General features: G+C 38.3%; 1 protein-coding gene across 6 annotated transcripts in view; it reads left to right on the top strand.

The window, feature by feature from the left end:
- Positions 1 to 376: 376 nt before the first annotated feature.
- The window catches only part of DICER1 (dicer 1, ribonuclease III), a 69,033-nt gene continuing 44,293 nt past the window's right edge, over positions 377 to 25,116 (top strand). For 2 of the 6 annotated variants that reach the window (XM_064460680.1, XM_064460679.1), the window contains exons 1-3: positions 501 to 655; positions 18,906 to 18,971; positions 19,864 to 19,964. The gene's annotated coding sequence lies outside the window, so the exon portion shown is untranslated. Of the gene's footprint in view, positions 440 to 495; positions 656 to 2,486; positions 2,665 to 18,905; positions 18,972 to 19,863; positions 19,965 to 25,116 lie in introns of those variants that run through there. The other 4 variants (XM_064460681.1, XM_064460684.1, XM_064460682.1 and 1 more) reach the window with 4 other exon arrangements.

The raw sequence follows: 25,116 nt of genomic DNA, 5'->3' as shown, positions 1-25,116 counted from the left end.
ACCCCATTTCCTTGCATCCCTCTCCCCGACGGTGGTCCTGCCCCAGACAGAGGAGCAATGCCGTGGAGACGGCCTCAGCAGCCCAGCGGGCCACGCCAGCCTTCCCCCGGCAAAATGGCGGGCGCCGCCCTCCCCTCAGCGCCGCCGCTCGTCGCCTCCCGCGCGCGCCAGACCCGCCCGAGCGCCTGCGCGGGGTAGCGCCGAGGCCCGGGAGCCCCGCAGTCCTCCGGCGCGGGGGATGGGAGGGTGCACACACGTGAGCTCTCGATGCTGTATCCCGCTATCGCATTGGCTGTCTTGTGAACCTTTCACCTTTTACCCGGCTTTCGCCACCAATCGCTTGGCTCCTTTCATAGCGTGGGAATGAGGAGCGTGTGAGCTGCTCGGGGTGGAATTCTCGGAGCGGGTTTGCGCTGCGGGCGTTGGGCGGCCCCCGTTGGTATGGGCAGGAGGGGTGGGGGAGGTACTCTGTTTGCGTAGGGCCGGCGGCGCAGGGGGAAAGGAGGGGGAGGAGGCGGAGGCTGTCCCGGGCCCAGGTGAATGGAGGAACCTGACAGTTGCGGGGAGTGAGGCTGCGGCGCAGGGAAATGGCGGCGGCACAATGAGACACGGCCTGTAGTGGGGAGAAGCGCCAGGCCAGGTCCCGCACGAGCAGGTAGGAGATGGCGGCGTGGGTGCGCCTGCCCCCCGCCCCCGGCGCTGCATGGCGGCCGAGCGGGGGTGTCGGGGCCCGCCGCCTGGGCCGGCCTCGGCCGCCGCAGCCGAGCGGGGCAGGATAGGATGGCGGCGGCAGTGGCTCCTTCTCCGCCCTCCCGCCGTCGGGGCCCGGTTAGGTCTGCCCCGCCTCCGTCCCGGCGGCCGTCCCTGTCCCCGCGGGGCCCCGCTGGTCCAGAGGCCGCCAGCACCGGCCTCCAGGCCCCAGGAGCGGCTTCGGCACCCTCCTGCGGGCGGCGGGGCTCGGGCCCCGCCTGTGGGGCGGCGGCAGGGCCCGCACGGCGGGGCCGTGCTCCGGCCCCTCTCGGCTTTGTCTGCCCTGTCTCCGCGCCCCGGGGGCAGCCGCGCTGGGGCCGGTCGGGGTGGGCGCTCGGAGGGCCGGGGCGCTGCCCCCGGGGCTAGAGCTCCCCGGAGCCCCTCTGTCCTGCTGTGATGGGCTCGGGGAGCGCGTTGTGGGGTGGTGAAAGAGCTTCCACGCTGAAGTGCTCGTGGTAAGGCGGTGTGGGAAACTCTGAGCTCTTCGCTTCCTTTCCGTCTTCTTCCAGCTTAAATAAAGGCAGCACATGGAGTGAAAAACCGTAGTAGTAGCGTGATTAAGGCAGACTTTGCGCTGTGCGGCCTTAAGTTGAAAAACAAAAGATTAAGAAGACAAATATTTTTGCACTGGAGTTTGTTGATGTGTTAGGTAAAAAAAAGCCGGGTAGAAAATGGACTGTGATACTGAGAATGGTTTTTTTTGTGTATTGTCATTAACAATAAATTGTTTTCAAAAAGTGCATCTCTTAGTGGCTTAGTTAACTTCAGCTGCAAAAAAGTCTGGAGGATGTTGGTACTTCACATGATCAGTTATGAGTATTTTTGATATTAAGGTTTTGAACTTCAAGTTACATGGTGGGCTCAAGTGGAGAAAGGGTGTAGTCTGGGAGGTGATTACCATTTTTAGAGAAACAAGACAAAATGGAAAACCAAAACAGGAGTAACTTTTCAGACCCTCAAGTTACGTTATATTGTATTAAGTTGTATGCTTTACTTTTTATAAGCCATTTTGGAGGCTCTGTTGGAAGTGCAAACTGCATGTGTACGTTTAGTAAGTTGTGTGGTGGGGTTTGTTTTAACAAGTTGATATAGACACAAACTGAAATTGATTTCTATTATGCCATAATTATTCTCCTGAATCCTTCTATTAAGAGAGTCTTTCCCCTTGTCTGTGTCTGCAAGATACATTGTAGTCTATTTAAAAGCTTTGGAGATGTTACTACTAGAAGTTTTCAGCTGGAGGGTGCTTTTACATGTATAATAGCTGGATTGTTACTTCATTATTAATCCATAGGATTAAAAAAGATATATGTATTTATTCAGAAGTGCTGAAGTCTGAATTAGCTACACTGTTCATGAAACCATCTTGGTGATACAGTTCTGTGAAAGTGGCAGGCCAGCGCTCGGCAGTCATAAGGTGAATAATGCTAGAATTAACAATTGAGGAGAAAATGGCATCAATATCCATTGTATAAATCCTTTCTGGGGCCATATACTTAATACTAAATACAGTTTGGGTATTTTCCCTTTATCTATCTCCTACCTCAAAAAGGTTGCATTAGGCAAAAGAGAAGGGTAGATCAAAAATTGATTAGGGCTTTTCACCCAGCGAAAGAGATACCAGTGGAGGGATGAGACTTTATGAAACTTAGTTATGAAGAAAGTAGATAAGGTGGTTGCTGAGTTTGTTTTGTTTTGTGTTCCCCTGTTTTGGAAAGATGTCTGTATCCTACAGATTCAAAACAAATGAGATACTCCTTTACACCATGTGTGACTAAAATACCTGGTGCTGCAGCCTATTGGGAATGCCAAAAGTTTACAAGGAAGTTGAAACAATTACTTTGTAGGGAAGATCATCAGAGACTATCAATCACAGGAGTATCTTCTCAGACTCAGCAAACATCAAGGTGACAGGTCAGTAGAAGGTATTCCTGCTTCCCTGCTATAATACTCCTTCATACGTGTCCTCTATTGGTTACTGATAGAGGAAAGCTAACAAGCCAGAAAGCTGTTTTGTCTGACATAATATTATACTAACGTTTTTATAGAAGTTACACATTTGTTTTTGAGAAATACCTTGGTCTTCTGTAGCCTATGAGAAGAAAAAAAGCACAACCTGCTGTTCAAAAAAGCTGTTTTTGTGCACTCCATAGGTGTTTCTCATTTCCCATTTCAAAAATGTCTAAAGTACTTTCCCCATTTTTCAGAAACATTAAGGGATTGCACAAAGTTGCTTTAGCACAGCTGATTAGATTCTGAGTATCATTACTTCACCCGTATTCACTTTCAGTATAAACTGACTAAATGTGCATCGATCTGTAACTGACTGCAAATTAGTGGCAAAAACAATTATAAAACTGTCTGTTATCCCTCTTAGAAGAGCAAGGAGCCATTTAGTAAAATGGATATGGGAAACTTGGAGTTGAAATACTCTGATTTCTCTTTGGATAAGCTGTAGAATATAAGTGAGAGCAAGAGTTCAGGAAGATGTTGACAAGGAGTGTACTCTTTAGGGATTGTGGGCATTATAGTAAGTGCTATGACTACAGACAGGAGTTTTATTTCAGGGCATAATCTTGTCTATAAGACAGCAGGTAGAACACCAAAACATTCTTTGAGAAGGGTTGTTCCATTATTCCACAATTCTTTGTGAGGAAATCCAGTTTTTTTACTCTCATGTAGGTGGTACGAACTAGGGAGCATGCTGAGCTTGATAGATTGTTGGCAGAACAGCGAGATGGTTCCTATGCTCTGCTTCCCTCCTGTCCTAATGCCTAGCTGTGTAACCACTGACCATCTGTATCCCATCGCCTTCATATGTTCAATGGTAATTTCTTCAGACTGATAGCACATAAGTTTGATATCCGCCCCTCTCACCCCCAAAGTGGTTCCCTTTAAAGAAAGTAAAATTGTAGTATAGTACACCCTACCCTGAAGGGTAAGAATGATTGGAGTAGAGAAAGCATGGTTTTTCATTACTCCATCCAGGCATCTTTCTTCATCCTTTAGCCTTTCATAACTTCCATATGTATTGTGATAAACCAGAAGAGAAGAAACCTGATATATAGTAAAAACTAAAAGTTCCATTTTTTCAGCTGAAGTTACTGCAGTCTTTGGTTGGGATTTGAAGGTTTGGTGTTCAAACTGTGTTGATTATTTGAGGGGATGGATGGATGTAGGAGTGTCATTAACTATTCTAAAAGACTTAATCTGCAGGAGGCAGTGCCCGCTTTAATGTATGTCATGATACAGTATTAGGTGAGCTCTTGGTTTTGGTAGTTCTTGCATGCCCTACCTAGTAATGTCATAATTTTTTGGGTTCGAATGTTGAGCATCTCAAATTCCCTTGTTATTTCTGCTCTATATTGCAGACTGCAATAGTTAAGTAAACTTCCTATGACATTTGTCACCTTCAAATTCCTGTAGCTTTTGGAGTCATGAAGCAGAGAACTGACACTAGTATCAAGGAATTGACTTGCATTGTTGCACAGCTGGAGGGGTTGAAACGTCCTTCTCTGGTGGGAAAAGAAGGAAGAGCAATATTCTCCATCTTCTCCTTGCATAAATACTCCTGAATCCAAGAGACTTTAGTACCTTTTGTCATGGCTTTTACTTAAGTGCAACACACTGTGAATCTGTGATTCTTGTTTTGGTTGGCTCAGGTGTTACTTTTGGGTCGCTCCTTACCCAGGAAAAAGAACCAAATGTGTTCTTTCTTGGTTCTTGCTAATACGTGATAGTATTGTAGAAAAAATGTGTTTTGCTGTGCTTTTTTTTCTGCTTTATGTCCGTGGCTCAGTATTTACATTGTGTAAGCTGGCATGATCAGTTTCTGCCCATGTTTTGCATCTTCTATCACTCTTCATAAAGGATCAGTTCCTTTGGGTTCACCAAATAAGTGTGAATTTATATCTGACATGCAGCAGAGGGGCTGCTGACTTGAGGGACTGGTTGCTGGAAGCAGAGGAGGTCTGGTTGGGACTATTTTAGCTGGCATTGGGATTTTTGTTTTGTTTTAAATTGTTCATCAACATCCTTGTTTTTTCATTTGACAGAAAGATCCCATACTGTTAATTATTAAACCCTGGTTTCCAGTGCCTGTCTCCTCTTTTGGAATCTGATTCCTGATAAATTGTCAAGCCACGTAGCAGTCTTTTCCTCAGCAGAGATGCTAATAAGTAGCTGTGTTGTGGTAAAAATATCAGTCTCCTCAAAACCTTAAGAATTCAGTATTTTTTAAAAAATATTTTATTTTTGAAAACTGGTTTGGAGTTTCAGACCTGCCCTCTTACTGATAGCATAAATTTTCTTTCCTTAGAAAGTGAGGCAAATACAGCTTGCTTTTTAAAGTTAATTTGTTTGACTACATTGAGATAATTTGACTATGCAAGCATGTCTGGGCTGGCTAACTTTGCAATTCATGTTTTTCTTCCATTTGCAAAGTCTGCTTTATCTCTGTAAGAAACTTGATCTAGATCAGCTTTCTTGCAATGGTTACTGGCTCTTTATGATGACTTTGGCCGTATATTTTCTTGTTCAAGAAGAAATGAACAAGACTTACCTGCCTAAAGGTGAAGTTGCTTCGTAGTTGATAGTAAAAACTTCTAGAGGTAATCTAGTGGTTAGGACATTGTCTAGGATTTGGAAAACCTATCATCTCTCACTGACTCTGAGTTTTGGCAAGTTAATTCAGGTATCTCTCTTTTCACCCCCTCTGAGTTTAACTTTTAAGTGCTTAAAGCAAAGACAGTTTTTCAATGTTTATATTCTGCCTCTGTACATTAAGAAATGAGATATATTTAAGTTGATTTATGGTGGGTTTATGAATTCATAGTGTTCATTGATTCCACTTGATCGTCTTTAATCAGGATGTTGGTGCCTGAGATCAATCTCAAGTAAGACTTTTTAAACATTATTTTTGAAAACTGGTTTGGAGTTTTAGACCCGCCCACTTATTGATAGCATAAATTTCCTTTCCTTAGGAAGTAAGGCCTGTCTGCCTTGCTGCCTTCACTCATGGTCAGTGGCTAGTAGGTCTTCCTTTTTGGAAGAGGACGTAAGATGAAAGAAGGTGCTGACAATAAAACTAAAAGCTTTGGCCTCTGAATTTCTCAGTGACCCACAACCTTTTGCCATCTTTCCACTGAAGTTAGAAGCCTATGTTGTCAATTTGCTATGTAAAGTTAGTAAGAAGTGATAAGAGGTCTGTGAAAAATATTTTAGGGAGAAAGACATGCCCACCCCCTACCCTCAAGTTACTGAGAACCATTTTAAGTTACTCTTGCTGTCTAACATAGTGCTGTCTCAATGTTCTCCAAAACCTTAGAAACCAAATGACTATTTGAGGTAGATAATGGACATGAAAAAGTACATGACTTCTTAAAAAAAAGTGGTTTGAAACTGTTTTCCACTGTATGCTCTATGAGTGCCCAGGAAGATGTGTGTGGTGTTCATTTATTCTTCTTGCTACTTATGCTTTCATGTTTCTGTGAGGCAAAATAAGAGGAAAATTTACCCTAGGAAATGAATAGTTTCTACCAGGGTGGTGAAGGGAGTGAGCATGAATGGCAGAGACTGTAAGAAGAAAGTGACAGAAGTATGTTACTAAGAGCCATGGGGTTATCCTCCTCTCTTTCTCACTACTTCTGCAGTTGTAAGCAAGGTCTGCATTTTTATGTTGGCTTATACAAATTAAACAAAATCCCATGGACCACCTTATTTTTTACTACTTGTTTAAAAAAAGGGGGGGGGAGTTTTTCCTTTCTTCATTGTTTCCACAGAATATTGAACTCTGTCAGCATCAGCCCCCTGAATTGACTTATTTTGATGCTAAAGAACATAGCAAGTTGTAACTGGCAGGGTAAGAATAAGCTGTCTGTCTGTATACTTTCAAAGATTATAGATAAAAAATGTATACCCAGGCACTCAAGTCCACAGGTGTATATGCTGAGTAAATAAATCAACTGATCTACTGTGTAATCAGAAGGACTATGGTTTACTGAAATCTTCCTCTGAAGAAGTGTGATTATACCACGTACTGAGGAAATTGTGTCCTGGAATTTGAGACAAAAGAATTTGAGCTGTGACAGGTGACAAAGCTCTGGAGGAGGAGGTGTAGGTTTTATGAAGGTGGTGGGCAACATAGACCTTGAAGAAGTTCATTGAAAAAGGACTGGGATAATGACAAAAACATTAATGATCTCCTGGGGTCTTGGAGAGACATACAGTCAGCTTCCAGGAGATGAGTAATTTTCCCTATGGTAATCTTTGCATAGTTAATGCTTTGCTGTGTAGAAGTTGAAGTGAAACCTGCCTTGATTAATACTGAATTGTCTGGAAAATGGTCTTCTCGAGACTGTGTGTTACCTAAACTGAATAGGAGGTGAGTTTTCAGTGACAAAACAAATGATTTGTTAAAACTGTCTACTGACTAGTTATTATCTCAGTGGATGAGGGTCTACAGGGAATTACTGGATGATTTTAGGGCATGTAGTGACTGGCATAAAGATGAAGCAGGTGCTGATTTCTGGCAAGCATTTTTAGTAGCGTGCCAATAATGCTAGTAATGTATACATTGACTGCCAACTGTTAACAGTTGTTAAAATGTTATTGGTTCATCCTGTTATTGCTGTCTGCTGCCAGTAGGTGTGTCCTTTTGCTGCATTCAATTAGTTCTGGACTAGACAGCAAGAAGTCGTGTTTCTGGAATTTTGGGGTTGTCATTAGTGTAACAGTTCAGCAGCAGCTGGCAGTGGAGAAGAGAAGCTGCTGTTTGATTTTGAGTGACAGTCAAAAATCCATTGAATCCAATTTGCTTGTGTTCTGTAATGTAGGCAGTCTAGTGGCTGTCAAAATGGATGACAACGATCTCCTCAAGCCAGCTCTAATACTCATCTGATCCCCATCAGTTACTTAATTCAGCCTGTTGAAACAGCAGAAAAGTTGCCTATGTCAAGATTAAAAAAAAAATCACTTGGTTAGTGTGCTGAACTATTATTCTCCCAAAGAGTCATGCAAGTGTCAAAGCTGTTTAGAGAAGGGAAGGAGCAATAAAAGTGGGATTGCTTCACCTGGCACTAGGTTGCCATGGGACTGGATCCCCAGTCTCGTGAAATCTGATCCTAAAATGCTACTTTCCACTTGACTGTCTTCCTTACTGTATTAATATTGATTTCTCTTCTCACCTATTCGTTACAATAATTGATTCATATTTTTCTCAACCTTCCACTTTCTCACGTAACATTAATAGATGCTGTTATAAACAGGTGAATTATTACAGTATTCTTGTGGGTTTTTTATATGAAAATCATCTGTGGTAAATCCAGGATATGAACCAAAGTGTGGGGAGGGAAGCTTATGGTGTGTTATGAAAACAGAATAAAAATTCCATTAGACTTAACTACGTTTCTTTAGTGAGTAATTTTCTGAGGCTTTAACAGCTTTTTAATAAAAGTAACAACCATCAGAAAGTGCAGTAATCAAGACGGAACACTTAGGCTCTAGCAATTATCTTGGGAAATTCAGATCCAAAGCTATGCCTAGTTTAAAACCTCTCATTTTTATCTAGTGGGAATTTGTAGTCGTGACCCCATAATTAGGGAGCTGTGCAAGAAACTGCTTAAAATTTTAGGACATCTTTTCCAGTTTTCCTCAAATGTAGTGATTATGTATTTCAAGATAGTAATCAAATACAAAACAAAGCCTAATAACCTAAAAAATGAATGTTTTCCTCTATCCAGTTTTCCAGTCTTCTGAAAGTGAAAGGTTGGGTTTTTTGGTAATTGTGTGTTCAAGTTCTCAGATATATTTTGATTACCTTTAAAACCTCTTGAAAACAGAGTGGTTAGGCTTCAGTGAGGGAAAGACAAATCATTGTCCTGATTGGGGAGGAGGGGAACCAACCCCAGAAAACCCACAAACCCACAAAACAACCCAACCCCCCAAAAACAAGCGAGAAAAAAAAAAAGCCCCAAACCAAACAAACTGCTCCCTAGTTTGTTTACCACCAACATGGTAGAGATTTGTAATTCTTAATTTGAAATCAAAGCTTTAGGTCCCCACACTATCCACAACAGAAGTATTTAAATAACTGTGTGGGAAGTTCCGAAGTAAGAAGTCAAGCTAGTTGAGAGAGGCGAGTCACCTTTGTAAACTGGGAAAACTTTCTCATTTTTCTTTTTTCCCCAATTTGAGTAAGCTTCTGCTTCTCCCAACCCCATAAATTTGCTTTCAGAGTAGAACTGGGGGTGGGTTAGGCTAGACAAATTTTCCAGACTCTGGTTTTGTTGGTGTTTTTTGGTTTTTTGGGGTTTTTTTTTTTTGATAGACTAAACTTGGTTTTATGGTGAAAATTGCAGTTTTTGCTAAAACATGTAATTGAATGATGATACATAAAGATACATTGAATCTATGAGCATGAATATTCAAAATGTAAACAATGTGCCTTTAAATGTTAGGAGTTCAGCACTTAGTGAGAGTTAAACTTTCTGTTTACCCCATAAATCCAATGAGAAATATTTACAAGTTTCAATTTACAGGCATACTTCAAAGAGTATTATTTGACTGGATGTATAATTTTCATATGAAATAGTAGCTGATACTTAATGCAGGAGTATTTGTAATTGATGTTATGATACTGTCCAAAGGGTTAATTAAAAAGACAAAAGCAGAAAAGTTTAATATAAAATATTCATATTCTTTAAAAGTTGGCATTCTAATTAGGGGTTATATGATCATGGAGGCACTACTCAAAACAGTAAATCCTTTTCCTGTTAGGTATCTGAGGTGCATGGGCTGTATCTCATAGTTTGACGTGCATTTTAGCTGGCATTTCTCCCTAGAAAGAAACCGCCTGTGTTTCCCCAGCTAGTGGTAATTGTTTTTAACTTTGTGCAAGCATTTCTGAAGTTGTGTGGTAAAGTGGATTAAGGAGACTAATTCATGTAAGAAACAATTTTATTCTGTGTGATTTTCTTTATTCTGTTCTGGTCTGTCTCTGGATGTGGTAACAAATTACCTGGAAAGAGTTGTGCCAGTGTAGGAGAGGGTTGGGGGCAGCATGTAGGTTAAAGAGTGAATGAGTTATGCTCCTGTATATGTAGCAGTGCCATATTAAATGCATGTTAAGCTGCGATCTGGGAGCCTTTATCATGCAGAATTTTGTCTCACTGCTGTGTGAAAATGAAAGAAAAGTGATAAAGCGACTTTCCTGTGTTGTATCTACACCAGGCATATATTTCTTCAGTGATTATTTTAGAAAAATTTTACTGTACGACCAGACAAAGATTTTTGTGAGCATATTTGAGAGAGCTAAAATGAAATATCAATCTGGGGAAATTATGGTATGTTAAACCTTTGCATATGCTCTGTGTTTAATCCTGCTAGAAGGAATAATAAGGTCACTCTTCTCAGTGACAGCTTGCCCATAAGGATTTAACACACTTTTTTGAATGAGCTTCATTGCCTTAATTAGTCTCAGTTTCTCCAAGCTCTTGTCTGTGCAGGAAAGTCAAACTTTTAAAAACAATATACCTTTAAAATGTCATTTAAAAACTATTTTTATATTGCAAGTCTTATTATTTAGACATAAAGGCTGGGATTTTTTGGTCTTGATTTGTTTTAGTGTTGGTTTTTCCCCCCCCCCACCAGTTAGTTTTGGTATGTGTTTGAAAGATGCCTGAGTAATTTGAATTACAAATTACGAAAATGGCGATTCTTTAACGAACTATATGTAGTTATGGAGAAAAGGAAAGATTTTGAGTGTCGGAATTGTATCCTACCTTCAATAAGTATGTCTATTTAGTCTTTATAATGCTGAAAGCTAACTATGCATTTTTCAAAAATAATAGTATTTTTGATTATTTGTTGTGCAAGAAAGGTGTTGTAATTAATCTGTAAACTAAAGACTACTGAGGAAGAAGTAGGAAATCTTTAAAATCTCCATTGAAAGTTAGGTCTGTAATCTGCTTAAATCATTCTGAAAGTCATACCAATAAATTTTCTGCCTCTTTAGGCATCTTAGTGCATTTGTTTATGCCCACTCAAATAAGTCAGCTCAATAACTCTAGGAGATAAAAGCAAATGATTAGTCAATTAAATTGAAAGCCAGCTGTATTTAAATATTTATTTTGCATAATATAAAGTTTTATTTATTATTTATAAATCTTATTACTTTAGTCTAATAACTTCAAGATATGTTTGCATTAATTGAATTGTAAATTCTCTCCAAATGTACTGTAATATGCATAATAGGTGGGGGGGAAATTTTTCTACATGATGGAATATTGGTTAATAACTTACATGATGTAATTACTTGAATGTTAGTAATGGCTGTGACACTACTCTCCTAATAAATCAGATGCCTGTATTTGATAGTTGCAAATCAAGGTAAATAATATCAGTATGGAAGCACTTGTTTCTAAAAAAAAAAAAAGTATAACAAAAATAAAGCTTCTAACTGACAGAAAGGCTAGTTATATAAGAAACCTTATAGTAAGGTTTCCCAGTATAAATCAACGTTAAATTAAGGGGAGTTAATGCCTTTGATTTAATCAGACTTGCTGTATCGGGATGTTAAGGTGGAGTAATTTACCTTCAAATGCTTGATTATTCCCCTGCTTTGAAACCAGATCATTTGCTGTCTTTAAGACCTCTAGTAAGAGGTGTGTGTGGTGGGTTTTTTTGTGGTTGCTTTTTTTTTTTAAGCAGAAGTATCTCTACTTTTCCAAGACTTTGATTGCATTCATGTTTTTTTTTGTTTGCTTCTAGAAACTTGCTCCTTTCCTTTCATTCCCATATAACTAGATTGAGTTCTTTGTCATTTAAATGCTGGCAGCATTTCTTCTGCTCTTACCTAAAAGGTTATGTTCATTCCAGCTGCTTTGCTCTCCATCCCCTTCTGTGCTGCTTCATAGATGCCTTCAGAGAGTCTGGATTTGGTTGACATCTGGAGAACTACATAGTCGATCAGTCTGATCTGCAGGGTACTGTGAAGATAAATGAGGGCAGGAAAGTACTCTGAATCCAGTACTCATTGCTAAGTGAAAGTATTGAAGTATTTGCAGAGCTGCCCAACAAAAAGGTGTAAAAGAATGTTCCACAATGTGTCTGCCCTAGAAAGAGTCATAAGATGTCGAATGCTGGATTTTCTCAGGTTAACCCAGATTGGAACAATAATATGGTGATAACAGCAAAAGGTCACATACAAACCTGTATTTTCTTTTCCCAAATTCTAGATGGTGGAGAGATGTTCTACTGCTTATCTGATTCTCCTGTCATCTCCCGGTCTTTTCTTGTCCATCACCAGGATTTCTGCAGTTAATGTACCTGCTAGGCTGTCACTTTTTTTTGTAGGTCCTAATGTATCCAGACTAGAAGCTTAGGACACCAGCAGAAAGGGGAGATAGTCCAGGCTCTGCTGATGCAGCTGTCAATTTGCACAGAATTTGGCTGCATTTTTTCTGAAAACTCAGAACTAATGAAATAGTTAATCATATCAGAGTTTTTGCTGATAGTTGCTTGATGTTGGCTGCTTAATGTTGCTGCAGTCAAGCAAGCTGTAAAATGTCTGCTGTTATACTTCTGATAATTAGATGATATTAGGCATAATGATAGGTGGTTTGAAAACTTCTGTGCAAACTATAACTGATGTGGTAAGAACAGGACAGAATTCATTCTTTTGCTTCATATTTTCTATTTTCGATACTAGCATTATTTGATAACTGGTGCTGTGGTAATTCAGGTGAAGCAAACTCTACAGTGATACTTTTAGCAAAGAGGCTCCACTGAAACTAGTGTATTTGTGTTCTATCCTGAAAATGCAGTTCAGAACTGTTTGAATTACAGGGCTATATTTTAGTGTTACAGAAGAGAGGAACTCCCTTCAGCTGATAGTTGTGGAGCAGGATCCTGCAGGTATATCTGTCTTTCCAGTGCAATATTGTGCCAGTTATCCAGAGGCGGTCTGGAATTGAAAGAATCATGAGAATATGTTAATTCTGACTTATGCTTAGCAGAAGCTAAATATAGTTATATTGCTTCCAGAACCCAAACTAGTGTCAGAAGCACTCAACTACACCATTATTAACAGGGATTTAACTCCTTCAAAACATTACTTCTCAACCCAGAGTCATTTTAGATAACACAGAAAAAGTAGAATTGGTTAGCAATATTCCATCATCTTTCCTTCCAACCTGCCTCAGTAATCATTAGTGATGCACTATTCAGTAAACCACAACTCCTTTGATGTCTGCAACCATCCTTTCATTTGCGTAGCTGGGAATGTTTTTGCTTATGTGCAGAAATAGCTTTCACTCCATCCTGAGAAATGAAGGGTAAAAAATTAGCTTATCTCCCTCCTCCCCCCTTTTTTAATGGTGACTGTAGCAAAACAGCTTATTTCAGTTTTTGAAGCTTTTTTTATCATTCAACAAGGAGGAGCAACTTGGATACTTTTTTTGTTTTTAGCCACATAGTTTGAGTATCCATGATATATGTGATGTGCAGAGTTAATGTGGAAAGTTGGACTAAAGCTGCACTGGACTGAAAAGATTGTTATTGTAATGTAGACTTGGAATTAGGCAAAGACACCTATTAATATACATTCAGAGAAATCTCTCAAGGATACCTATTTCATCTCCAGCTACTCTTTTTCATCTTGCATTCATTTTGCTGCTGTGGAAGATTGACAGATGGTTGAATCAGGAATGGGTCTGTTTTCTGGTTTGTGTCTGTGCACTGAAAGTGTTACTGGTGCTTAGTTGCATCAGTACTGGAGCTAAGGGAGCTGTATGAACGGGTTACTTCACAACTCTAACATGGTGGGCTGTTTATCTGTTTGACCTTGTGCTCTCTTTCATAAGTGATCAGAATGTGAAAAGCTTTCAAAGGGGGGGAAAAAAGCTTTAAAACTTAAAGCTTCTCAGTCAGTGTTTAGACACCTATGATGCTACTTACTAGGGAGAAGAAGTTATTCCAGTTGTATTGTGTGGGTCTTGAATATTTTTGTTCTTCAAAGTGAGTCATAATTCAAAATATACTCTTAAACCTAAGACTTTAAGCCATCTGTTAAAAATAAAGGTGTTTATTTCTTCAATGAAAACTTGAAGCTATACAGCACAAGATGAAGCCCTCAAATCTTTGCAAACTTTTCCAATTTTTCTTACCTATATATAGTTCAGGACTGAGAATAGACAAAACAAGCATTTCTCATCACATGCTGTTACTTTTTGCCGCTTTACCTCGGATGAGAACTTCAATTCTCCCACTGCTGCCTTTTCCCCAAGTAAATTCTTGAATATATCTGAATCAGTTTCAGTATCATGTCAGTTGTTCTTGAATGTCAACAGTGCTACAAATATACTGTGATATGAAAATACCACATGAAGCTTCTAGCTGTATACTGTTAAAATGTAATATTTATGGCTTCTCACCAGTTTTAAACCCTAATCAGTATGCAAATCGATGTCTTATTGAACGATACTGAAAAGTAAAGATTGCATTAAAATAAAGAAAAATTGTTAATTGATATGACCTGCTGAATGTAAAGAATGTAAAGGAATGATCATGTTCTATTCTAAATGCATATATTTACATGGAGGGAAATAACAGTATCTATAAAATGCTGTAGCTTTTTAATGTTATGTTCATTATATTTTGCTAGGTATGTATGATCTAAGTACCTTCTTCTGTGCTGAGGCCTAACATGTCAGTACGCTGTAAAAGCCTCTACCTTCAAGACTGTGGTTCTTTTTAGTTTGACTCAAATAGGAAGCATTAGTCACTACTATTAAGTAAAAGGTTATTTTACTTTTTATAAATAGAAAATTCAAAATACCTCTAATAATGTGAAATGCTTCATGGTGCACAAAGTTATTTTAGCATTGGTCCATTAATGCTGCAGAATGTGCTGCACTTCTTGATATGAGATTATTAGCACACAGATGCTTAACGCTGGCCTGGTTGATTCTCAGCTCTTAAAACAAGAAAAGGTTCAGCATAAAAGCCTTTTCTGGCTATGCACAGTAAGTTGGTTAGCCAGGTATGTAGGTTAAGATACTACAGATCTCCTTTTCTAATGTCTCTTTCCATTTTGGAATTAATTCAGATCATTTTACAATCAGGCACATAGATTCTTTTATTGCAATCATAACGTGGGAGATTCTGTTCTTCACCTCTCGTATGGGAGTCCTTATAACACTGTTCCACAGAGCATTTTCATCTATGCCTTTAGACATTCTTAGGTATTCCAAGGGAAAAAAATAGTGGACCTATAGAAAAGTCTTATCAATGATTAATTTTTTTTCTTCAATAAAATGAAAGAATCGGTGAATTGTTTTGCATTTGGTGTGGGGTGTTTCTGTGTTCCCCTCCCTGTTATGTCTCTGGAGATTGGATTCTGTGGCATCCCAGCAGCTTTGAATGTCTTCTGAATTTGGGAGCAACAAGTCTCTTTATACCACATGTTTTTATGAACTTAATATTGACTTCATCCCAGCTTCATATAAAAGAATATTCCGGTAGTGTGCCTGCAAGTTCTTTGCAGGGGAAGATGATGTGCAGACACGTAGTGTAACTGGTGAGAAGCCTTTCTCAGAAAGACAGATTAACAAGTACAAAGCCCAAAATGTAATTGGAGTAAATAATGTGCTAACCAGTATGTAGTACTTCTGTATTTTAAGGTTGCGTTAGGATGAGTTAGTTTGCACTGTTAATAATAAATGCATTCTTCTTTGAAAATAAGCCAATTGTTTGCACACTGATTCTTGGGTGATACATAAATTGATATTATGACCAACTATAGGAGATCTGAACTCTCATTTTAGAGTTGGTGGAAAATCTAGAGGGTGTCTTAAACCCCAAATATCTGCAGGTCTTACATCATACAATTAATTACTTCAGAGAAAGACTTTCATAGTGTAGGAATCAGTAATTTTGGATGTTCTGGCACAGAGATAGAAAACTGTCGAACATTCATGTTTTGGGGAGCTTGACTTTTTGCCCCATGGCGAGAGAGGATTTATGTTTATGCAAATAATGGGATTCAAATCCCCACATGGGGTTATATTCAGGGGGCAGCTGCTGCTTTTACTTATCATAAGCAAGAATAATCGGTGCTTTGGAACTGTACTTGCCTCACAGCTTGCCCCCAGATTGGGGAGGAGAGAAATCCTTGCCCTAATGTCTGCTTAACTGCCTTCATGTTGAAAGACACAGGTGCCTGAAAGGCTTGAACATAACCTTTAAATAAACTAAATAATCACAAGTAAATGATTTGCTACCCAGGTAAAGGACCAAATGGTAAATAATTTCACAGATATGGTCAGTTATCCCTTCATGTGATATTGATATAACAATAATATAGTTACCTACATAAATGAGGATCGATAAACTTACCTGTGGTTTTTCTGTGGGTTAGTTTTCAAACAGCATCTTGAAAAAGAATTAAATATTATGTGGAATAATTTAATTCTAATTGCTGTTAAATTTATGAACACTCTGAAACACATTTAGTATTGCTCAGATTTTTTATTTAGAGAGATGTGTCCTGAGTGTAAAATATTTTTTTTTTTCTGACTTCCTTGGAGAAGGCTTAGTTCCTTGGATGCTAAGAGTATTTTGTTTTGGAGTTAATCTGAGGCAGTAGGGAGCTTGTACTGTGGTTTCTGACTAACTTTATTGTTTGTACCATAATAAACCAAAGAAAAATATTTGAAATATAAGGTTGCTGGAGTAACACGTTTTCTGGTCACCCCTTCGCCCCACCAGCATCCGTGACCAGCTGTAATTATAGAGAGACAGGATGCCAGCCCAGACAAGCTTCTTCCTCCCAGTCATAACTGTAGTTTTTACCTTACCCCCACTGATGCTGCAGGACTTTGATTCAGGCTGGAATTAATTTGTATTTGCATGAAGATAATTCACTTCATCGTCACTCTGTTGTGAGCTTGAGAGTCCAACTGCATAGATCTTCTTGCAAGATAAGAACTTCATTTTCAAGTTAACAGTTAGAAAAATGGTTTAATTAAATATGAACATCATTATTTGGACAGAGGGAATAGTTGTTTAATTTCTAACTGTAGAAGATGTTGAAGAGCAAGAACATTGATAGTCTGTGTGTTGGATTGAGACTGTTGCCTGTAGTGTGTCAGTAGGTCTGTTCTAAAATTTCAGTCTTCCTTTTTCTGACAATCTTATTTAATAACAACAATTAGTTGTCACATTAATAAGATTATTTGAAAGTACTGAATTACAAAACCAGGAAATAAAAATAAAGCATGTTGATAATTTCTGTATATGTTTTGATACATTTGGATACTTGGGTTTTGTATTAGCAAATAGCTGAGATACTTGAAGATCTTGGCTGAGATTTGCAGAGGTAACTAGTGGTCTCTTGCAGGTTGCTGGAGCACTGGAGATTTGCAGAAGTGACTGGTATGTCACCTCTTGGATGCTTCTCTTGATGTCTTTATAAGAACTGATTTTTTTTTTTTCATGTTGCTACTTTATTCTTTTGAGTATTTGATATTTATGGTATGGCTAGTTAGACACTCAAAATGGCTAGTTACCTTGGAACTCTCACCTTCTATCTTTAGACAGAATACATGAATGCTGAGCTCTTAATAGAAACCTTTTTTTAAATGGTGGCATTACTGTTCAATAGAAGACATTGTAGAAATCTAATTTTTAGCAATGTCGATGTAATTAAATTGTCAGTTTTGCTTTCTTCTAGCAAGATCCCCAGTTGTTGTAGAGTAAAACGAGATATATATAACTTTTTTTAAATGTGGTAAAAGACTATTGTTAGATTGGACTCCAGTGTTGTAGTTAATAAATACTGGAGGGGTTGGTTGTGTTGCTGGCTGTGGTGACCCCGAGTGTGTCCATTGTTTGGCCCGGATCATTGGCGAGCTGCAGATGCCTTTGGCCCGCAGACGGGAAGGATTGGCCGCCTACTGCAACAGGCTTTTGTCTGAGTGGGTGCACCAACACCATTTAGATGCTAATGTCATATAAGCTCTCTGTTTTGTACTAGAACTTGACTGCATCTCAGGAATGCGGCCTGTCTGGTTTTATGTTGGCTACGGCCTTAAAAGGGCCTACTGTAATTCATGTCTGCCAGTCGATTAAAGCTGCAGTCTTCTGTTTTACCGCTTTGATGTGCTAAAGGAAATTGTTGGGTTTGGTGGAGAATTGCATACTTTTTTTGTTTCTCCCAGATCTTACCTGCTGATCTGTATGCTTTTTGTTTGCCATCTAAGATTAGGGAATAAAGTACATTTGCTATGTGAAGCCATATATGGCATTAGCTTTACTGACAGAGTTGAATCTTCTTTCGCTTTTCATATTTGTTGTATTGTGGGGTTAGCAAGTGCTATGTTGTTCCTTTCCGCTTTTCTTGCATACATGAAGTGGAGTGTATTTCTGTCACCTCTCCAGTAAAAATACAGTGTTCTGTTAGGCTATTTTCTGGTTCAGCGGAGTACGTATTCTGGTTCATGTCTTAGAGGTGGTGAATAAGCAAATAATCTAGGCATAGCAGGGACATGTTATGAAAATTAAGTTTAGTCGCTACATCTTATCAGCATTTTGCTGTATTTTGTGCAGAAAAACGTGTGTATGGTGCAAACATGAATCTAAAAATTAGCCCTGGGAATAACATTTTTGTAGGTCTATTTTGTACATGAATACAGTACTCATCAGGTTTTCTGTGCTGTACTCCCAAAATATCCTTGTAAAATAAAATAATGACTGTTTGTTTATTTTGTTTCCTCAAAAATCATACATTCTTTAAGATATCATTCAGCACTTTTGAAAAAACACAAGTTTCTTCAGCACTTCATTAGTGTATTAGGTGAAACATGGAGAGGGAGCACAGGGGAGGAAAACTGTAAATCTAGCTGGACTCAGCTAGCAATTACTTAAACAGATAAAACAAAATATGCAAATATCTCCTCAACACTTGAAGGCTGATCTTTCAGACACTGACTGTCTGTATGACTAGCCAAAAAAGAACATATGATAATTAGATTTTGAAGGACCTTGTGCTGTTGCTACAGAGCTAAATATTAAAATGCAAGAAAGCAGACTACCACATGGCACAATTGATTTTTATGGCAGTTCATGTTAAAATGCTCTCTTTTTATATTGCCTTTTAGGTTACCTAGGGTGAAACAAAATTACAGGCTTGGAGACTCTGGAAAAGCTCAGCATCAGCATTTGAGGTAAAAATGAACATACTGAAGTAATCTTGGGAGTGTCCTTCTTGTTAACTTTATGAAACTGAAGTAGAAATTTTCATCAAGATCCATTTTGCATTTAAGTTTTCAGTATCGATTTAAAAAAAATTGACTTCAGAATATCTTTTTAAGTCTGGGAAAACTCATACTTTAAGTGAATATATAATGTAAATTTTTTAGAGCTTTGAGAACATTGTAGATTGGCTTAGATACAGTATTTTTGTTTTAAGTTCTAGTTTTATAGAATGGCTAATATATCTATGAAATTCTTCTGTCATGAATTACTATCTTCCCTAATTTTACTTGTATAGCTAAATTAATTGCACAGTATTTCTACTTCTAAAAAACACGTGTTAATGTACTTGGGAAGAAATGGCTGTTGCTTTTTCATGAGTTTACTGTATTATTTGCTGCGTCAAATTGAAATACTTCAAAGAAGTTTGGATTCTGTTTTTTTAGTGTTTAGGTCAAGTGAAATGAAAATACATGTGTAGGGAAAAACCAGTCCAATTATACAGAACATAGTAAAATGGTGTAGAACATAACACTACTGTATTTCTCACGTGAACCAGTTATTAACATTCATCACAGTAACCTGCTAGATAGGATTAGGGAAGTTTACCTCCACATTTAAACTACCAAAAATTAGCTTTTAAATCACTGTCTTTTAAATTCTTGTTTCTAAATCTAAACGGAAATAATTTGTGTTCCAGATGGACTTAAATACTTCATTTTCTGTCAGCAAGTTATCGTGTAGGGTTGACACATTTAAATGTTTATAAGCAAATTAATTGCCACAATTCACTCTGCTATTGTAGTTCCCTTTTCAAACCATTTGTATGGTTGTTCATAGGTTTTGTTGTTGTTGTTTTTTAAGAGCCGAAGCTTGCAAATTATGTGATTAATCTACAAGCTGATATCATGATGTCAAAATGCAGTTCGGGAAGCATAAACGCAGAGACTGCGGAAATTAAAACGGTAAGGCTATGCTTTGTAGTATGGGAGAAGCAGGTTTTTACTTATCACTTCACTGTATTCTCCTATTTTATATTTAAGGCTTCTTCAGGACCATAAAGTAACCTCTGTGTGTGAGGTTATAGAAATTTACTGTGGATTTCTTTGGAAAGAATAATGGAAGTAGCTACTTTATTTTATCCATAGATGGTTAGGTAGAGCAAGGGTATGGATAAAGACGTTTGTCATGAAACATGTGCTTTGATATTTCTTATGAGGCTGAATATGATTAGAAATGTATTCTGATTTTTAAAAGGCAGTATGTGTGTTTCAATATTTCTTGTGGATTTTATGTTGGTGAAATACAATCAATTAAAAAAGTGGGAAGAGGGAAGATACGAAGGGTTGGAATTAGAATTTAATTTATATGTTGTTCCAGATAGGAGATACAAAGTAAATGGTGGGGAAAGTAAATGGCCTTAGTTTCAACAGTATGCTTCAGTGTGAACTATGTGTTCAGCAAAAACAGGAAAAGAGGCTATCCAGTTAAAGCTATGTGGTAGAAAAATTGATAATTGGTTTGATAATGTAGCAAAGACAGAAATGTATCTAGTTTCACTGGTCCTCACCTTGCCTTGCATCTTAGCTGCCATACACTTCACATCTTTTGCCCTCTGTTCAGGAGGTAAAAGGAATCAGAGGAACCAGTTCTGCACCACTGATTAAGCAACTACTGTTGCACAGAGCCTTATACACGTTGTTTTAAAAAATGAAACAGTTTCTTCCAGACCATGGCTGCATGTTTGTTTGTTAAAGGAGAAACATTCCCTTTCTAAACTTTTATTCTGAATGCCTCCTATACTGGTGTCACTATAGATATGCTAGAAAACTGATTTTTGTTTTCACTTTTTTTTCTGTACTGGTAAATGCTGTACAGCCCATGTATGTTATACTGATATATAGTGGTATTATCCTTTTGCTTTAGAGACTGTTACATTGTACGGCAGCATAAATTTGATGTGATCTGTATCTTGCTGGCTCTGTTGATAGAGTTAGCATAACTGCCACAGAAAGTGTTTATTAGGCTTTGCCTCAAATCCAGGTTTGGTCATACTGGTGACTGACCACTAGGTGAAGGATTTATGGGGTTGTGTGTTTTTCTGAGCCTGCTAAGTGTCATGTTGTACTCCATTTCTCTCCTATATACAGATGTTTAGGAGGAGTCTGCCAGGAATTCCAGCCATTAACTATACTGTATTGCTTGTAGAAATGCTTCAGAAGCAGCTCATTCAAATGTTAGAGCCTCAGTGTAATCTTGATTTAATAAGTTCTTTAATGAAACTTTTCTGAACAACAGAAAGCAGCCTGTGCTGCTTTGGTATGACTTGGTATGCTATTAGAGACTAATATTCTGCTTGTGCTGTTAGAGTGGTTCAGTGTCTGAAAGATAGAACAAATAAAATCCTTCTAGTTCAGGATGAACATTCACAGTAAATACGGATGATTGTGCTAGGGAAACCAGGGAAGCCGGTTCTTATAGGAATGCTTACATTTGAGTTGTGTAAGCATTTGTGCATTCTGTTTGCCCTCCTTGAAAGGGAACAGATCTGAAGTATGATTCCCTCCCCCCCCAAGAATATTGTAAGACCAAATATAAAAACTGCTGTTAGGCAATGCACGTGGTGAAGGTCTTTGAAGGATAATTGATAAGGAGTCCTTCATGCAGCTGTGTTGTATGTTAAACATAGCATAATATAAGAAATTTCTGATTTGTCTTATTGAATAATATTGTTTGACAGTACTTCCTTACTTTAGAACTTCTGGGCCAAATGATGTCGCTTAGAAACTTTTAATCTTGAGTTGGGAGCAGAAATCGCAATGTTTAATTTTCAAAATATCCTAGATATCGGCTGCTAAATGAAGGGGGAAAAAACCTTGTCCCATAAAAATGAAACTCTTTTACTTGTTTCTGAGATGTTTGAGTTTTGGGTACTTTTTCTCCGAATAAAAACAGGGTGGGTGTGTTTTGGGTTTTTTAAGTTCTCTAAAAGAACTGAAGTAATATTCACAAAATACACCTTTGTAATGCTTTTGGACTATCATAGGAAAAGTCAAATCCTTTAAAAACCTATACTTTTACTAAAACAGGTTTAGAAATCAGGGTGTAGGAAACTTGTATGTTGACCTTCATTTGAGCAAAAACAATTCTTGCCATTGAATGCTTATAGGATAAGTAGAAGTCACTTCACTGCAGAATTCTGCGGTAGTTGGTGTGGAACACCCTCAGTGAATATTTCACATCTTGCAAATATTTACATTCATTTTCTACTCTATTTCATATTTATAATATTTTATGGTTTTCTTTTTATTTGCTCTTCCATTACCCAAGTAAGAATTTTTTGCATTAGATATTTCAGCAATTTAATGTTTCTTGTAGCATTTGAAAGTAAAACTTAATACAAAGAATGCGATATTCAGATTCTTCAGATGTTTGTGTAAGAGAATATTCAAGTAGCAAGATTCTATTAATATTTTTTGTGTAGATTGTGATTTATTTACTTAAGAGTAAGTGGATTTACCACCACTACCTGTTGAAGCTAACTTTTTTTTGCTGATGCTGAGAGTGTTTTTAGAGAATAAATCAGGCATTCCTGGACAAAAAAGAAAATGTACAGCATTAGAAATTATTTTTGTATTGCAAGGGTTATACTGGGTACAGATTTACAAACTAACATTAGAGAAGAAAGCAGGTGAAATACCCTGCATATAGCATTTTGTTGTTAATAGGAGATACTTGTAGTTTTGCGTTAACTTTGTATGAATATAACACATTATGTGTGCAAACGGTGGTAAAAACTTGAAAGATGCATCCCCCGTCTCTAGTCTCTCCTCTGTTTACTTCAGAGTATCATTCCATAAGTATTTTAAACAATCCTTGGAGCAGGACTAGATCGAGGATGTTTTATTCCGAGTGAGTGGTAAGTGCCCTACTTGGTTTGGCTTGTATTCCTTAGTGCAGTAAACCTGGAAATTTTTTTGTGCACCAAGGGACTCCTTCAACTTGGATATAGTCCTGTGACTGAAAAACCTACACCACAGTTCCAGAATTATTGTACACTGGAAGAAATGGCTATTAAATGTTGCTGGCGGTTCATTCCCAACCTTCTGCCCTTCTGAAATGAAGGGTTTTTTAAGTGGTAGAACAAGGGGTTAGTTTTAGCTCTGCAGTTCACTGTCTGTTCGTATAAATGTGCGTTAAAGTAACAACATAAAATTGTGGATTTTGCTCTTAAAACTATCAAGATTGATGTCCCTAAAACTGGACCTTTCAGTATTATTTCAGTAGAACAAGATAAGGCTGGGCACTGTGCTGCTCTGTCTAGCTTCTTAAACCTAGTCTGAAGCTAGAGGAAGCAGGGCTTGTTTCCTGTGTTTCTCCCTCCAAATTTGGCTTCTTACAGTTCCTTGTCCTATCAATTTTCAAAACAATGTAGTGGATAAAGATGGAACATCTTAGCATGTATCTTTGTTACTCACGCTGGCTGAGCAGGACTAGTTAGGGGTGTTTTCTGCTTCCCTGTAAGCTAGTTTCAGTTAGCTAGGTTCAGTTGACTTCTGTCCACAAATTCTGAACATGTTAGTTACATCTCAGATGTTTTCAATTTAAAACCTGTTCTTCAAGTAGATGTGTTTTCCCTTTTTATTGGTCCTGTACTGCTTTTCTTTTATTGAAGAGCTTGATATTTTTCCTTGCTACTGAAATAGAGACTTAGAATGATACAATTACTTCGTTATTCTGGCTTATTCCTCTAGTAACGTTGACATTGATCTTGTCAGACCTTGTATGTCCAGTACAAAGGAAGGCCAGAACTAGGGAACTTTAGCGCAGCTGGAAGTAGCAGTGATAGTTCAGAGAGGAGAACTTTTTCTTTTTACCTGAGTTAGCACACAGCAGGAGGGAATTTAAGGTATTTCAAGTGCGTTCTGCCTCATGTAAGCATAACTCTGTTATTTTGCTAATTAATTGTGCAGTTTATGATAGCCAAATTATTTTTGTTGTTGTCAGATTGCAGGGTAATAATGGCATGGTTAGCTGTGGCAGGCAATGCTGTTTTGCATACGTGTACTTTTAAAGTTACAAATGTGCAAGTACTTCTTCCTTTGCACTTTGAAGGTTTTTTTTGAGAATGCTTTTTGATCTTGAGATAATTGTACTTTAGGGCAGGTCTTTCATGAAGATACACAGAAACCAGAATTGTAGTTTAGAGTGTATGTTGTTTCGTAGCTCTTCAGGATCAAGCTGAAACCATGCGTAAGTATAAATCCCCTTGCTTCCTGCAGTGGGGTAGCTAACCTAGTATCACTGTCATGAAGTGCGTAGCAAAGGAGATGTGCTTACCTCTATTAGCAACCTTCTCAAATAAGTTTGGTTTCTTTTCTTAATTCCTTCCTGGTGTTGTGATGTAGCTATTTCGTATGTTCCCAAGGTTGTACTTCGGATTTGGAAAAGAAACACGAAATAGGTGGAGCAGTAAACAAAGAGGAGACACTGCTGATCTAAAGTGATGTATAAAATAGAAGTGGCTGGGCTTAGATGCAAGAATGATTGGGCCATCAGCCTTAGCTTTTACTACGCATAAGTTTTGGGGTGTTTTTCCTGGTCCCTTCTAGTCTTGAGCAATTATGTTGGCTATGACCAGATCTCATTCTAAACAAAGCAAATATTAATTTTATTTCCACATGAGTTGCTATATGCAAGTAGAGAAACATGCTTGAGGCCATTTCAGTGAAATGTTGTAATCATGGTACTTTTGTGTTCTTAAAAGGATTTTTTTATTTGTGTTACCAACTAACATGATACTCATTGGCATATAAAAAGAGTGACTAGATATATTAAAGAGGAGTTTCAGCTATATGCTTGGCGGGGGGGAAGAGGGGGAGTGAGGTGGTTGGGGATGACGCATCTTTCCCTACGTTTTCTCCCTTCTCTCCTGCTCTTATATACCGAAGCTGTCAGTTCATAGAAAAGCTTCATTTATGTTAGCACTGCCTAGAGTTTCCAGGTCCTTTCTACCAGTGGCTGGGGAAGATTGTGTTTCATGTTACTGTCTCTGCCACATGACTGATTTGATCTGAGTAGCACATTCGATGTGCAAATGCTCAGTAGATGAGAATG

Source organism: Phalacrocorax carbo, chromosome 9 (genome assembly GCF_963921805.1).
Source record: "Phalacrocorax carbo chromosome 9, bPhaCar2.1, whole genome shotgun sequence".
NCBI classification, from domain to species: Eukaryota; Metazoa; Chordata; class Aves; order Suliformes; family Phalacrocoracidae; genus Phalacrocorax; species Phalacrocorax carbo.
The sequence above is the reverse complement of the archived record's forward strand: the minus strand, read 5'-3'. Positions and strand labels throughout refer to the sequence as shown.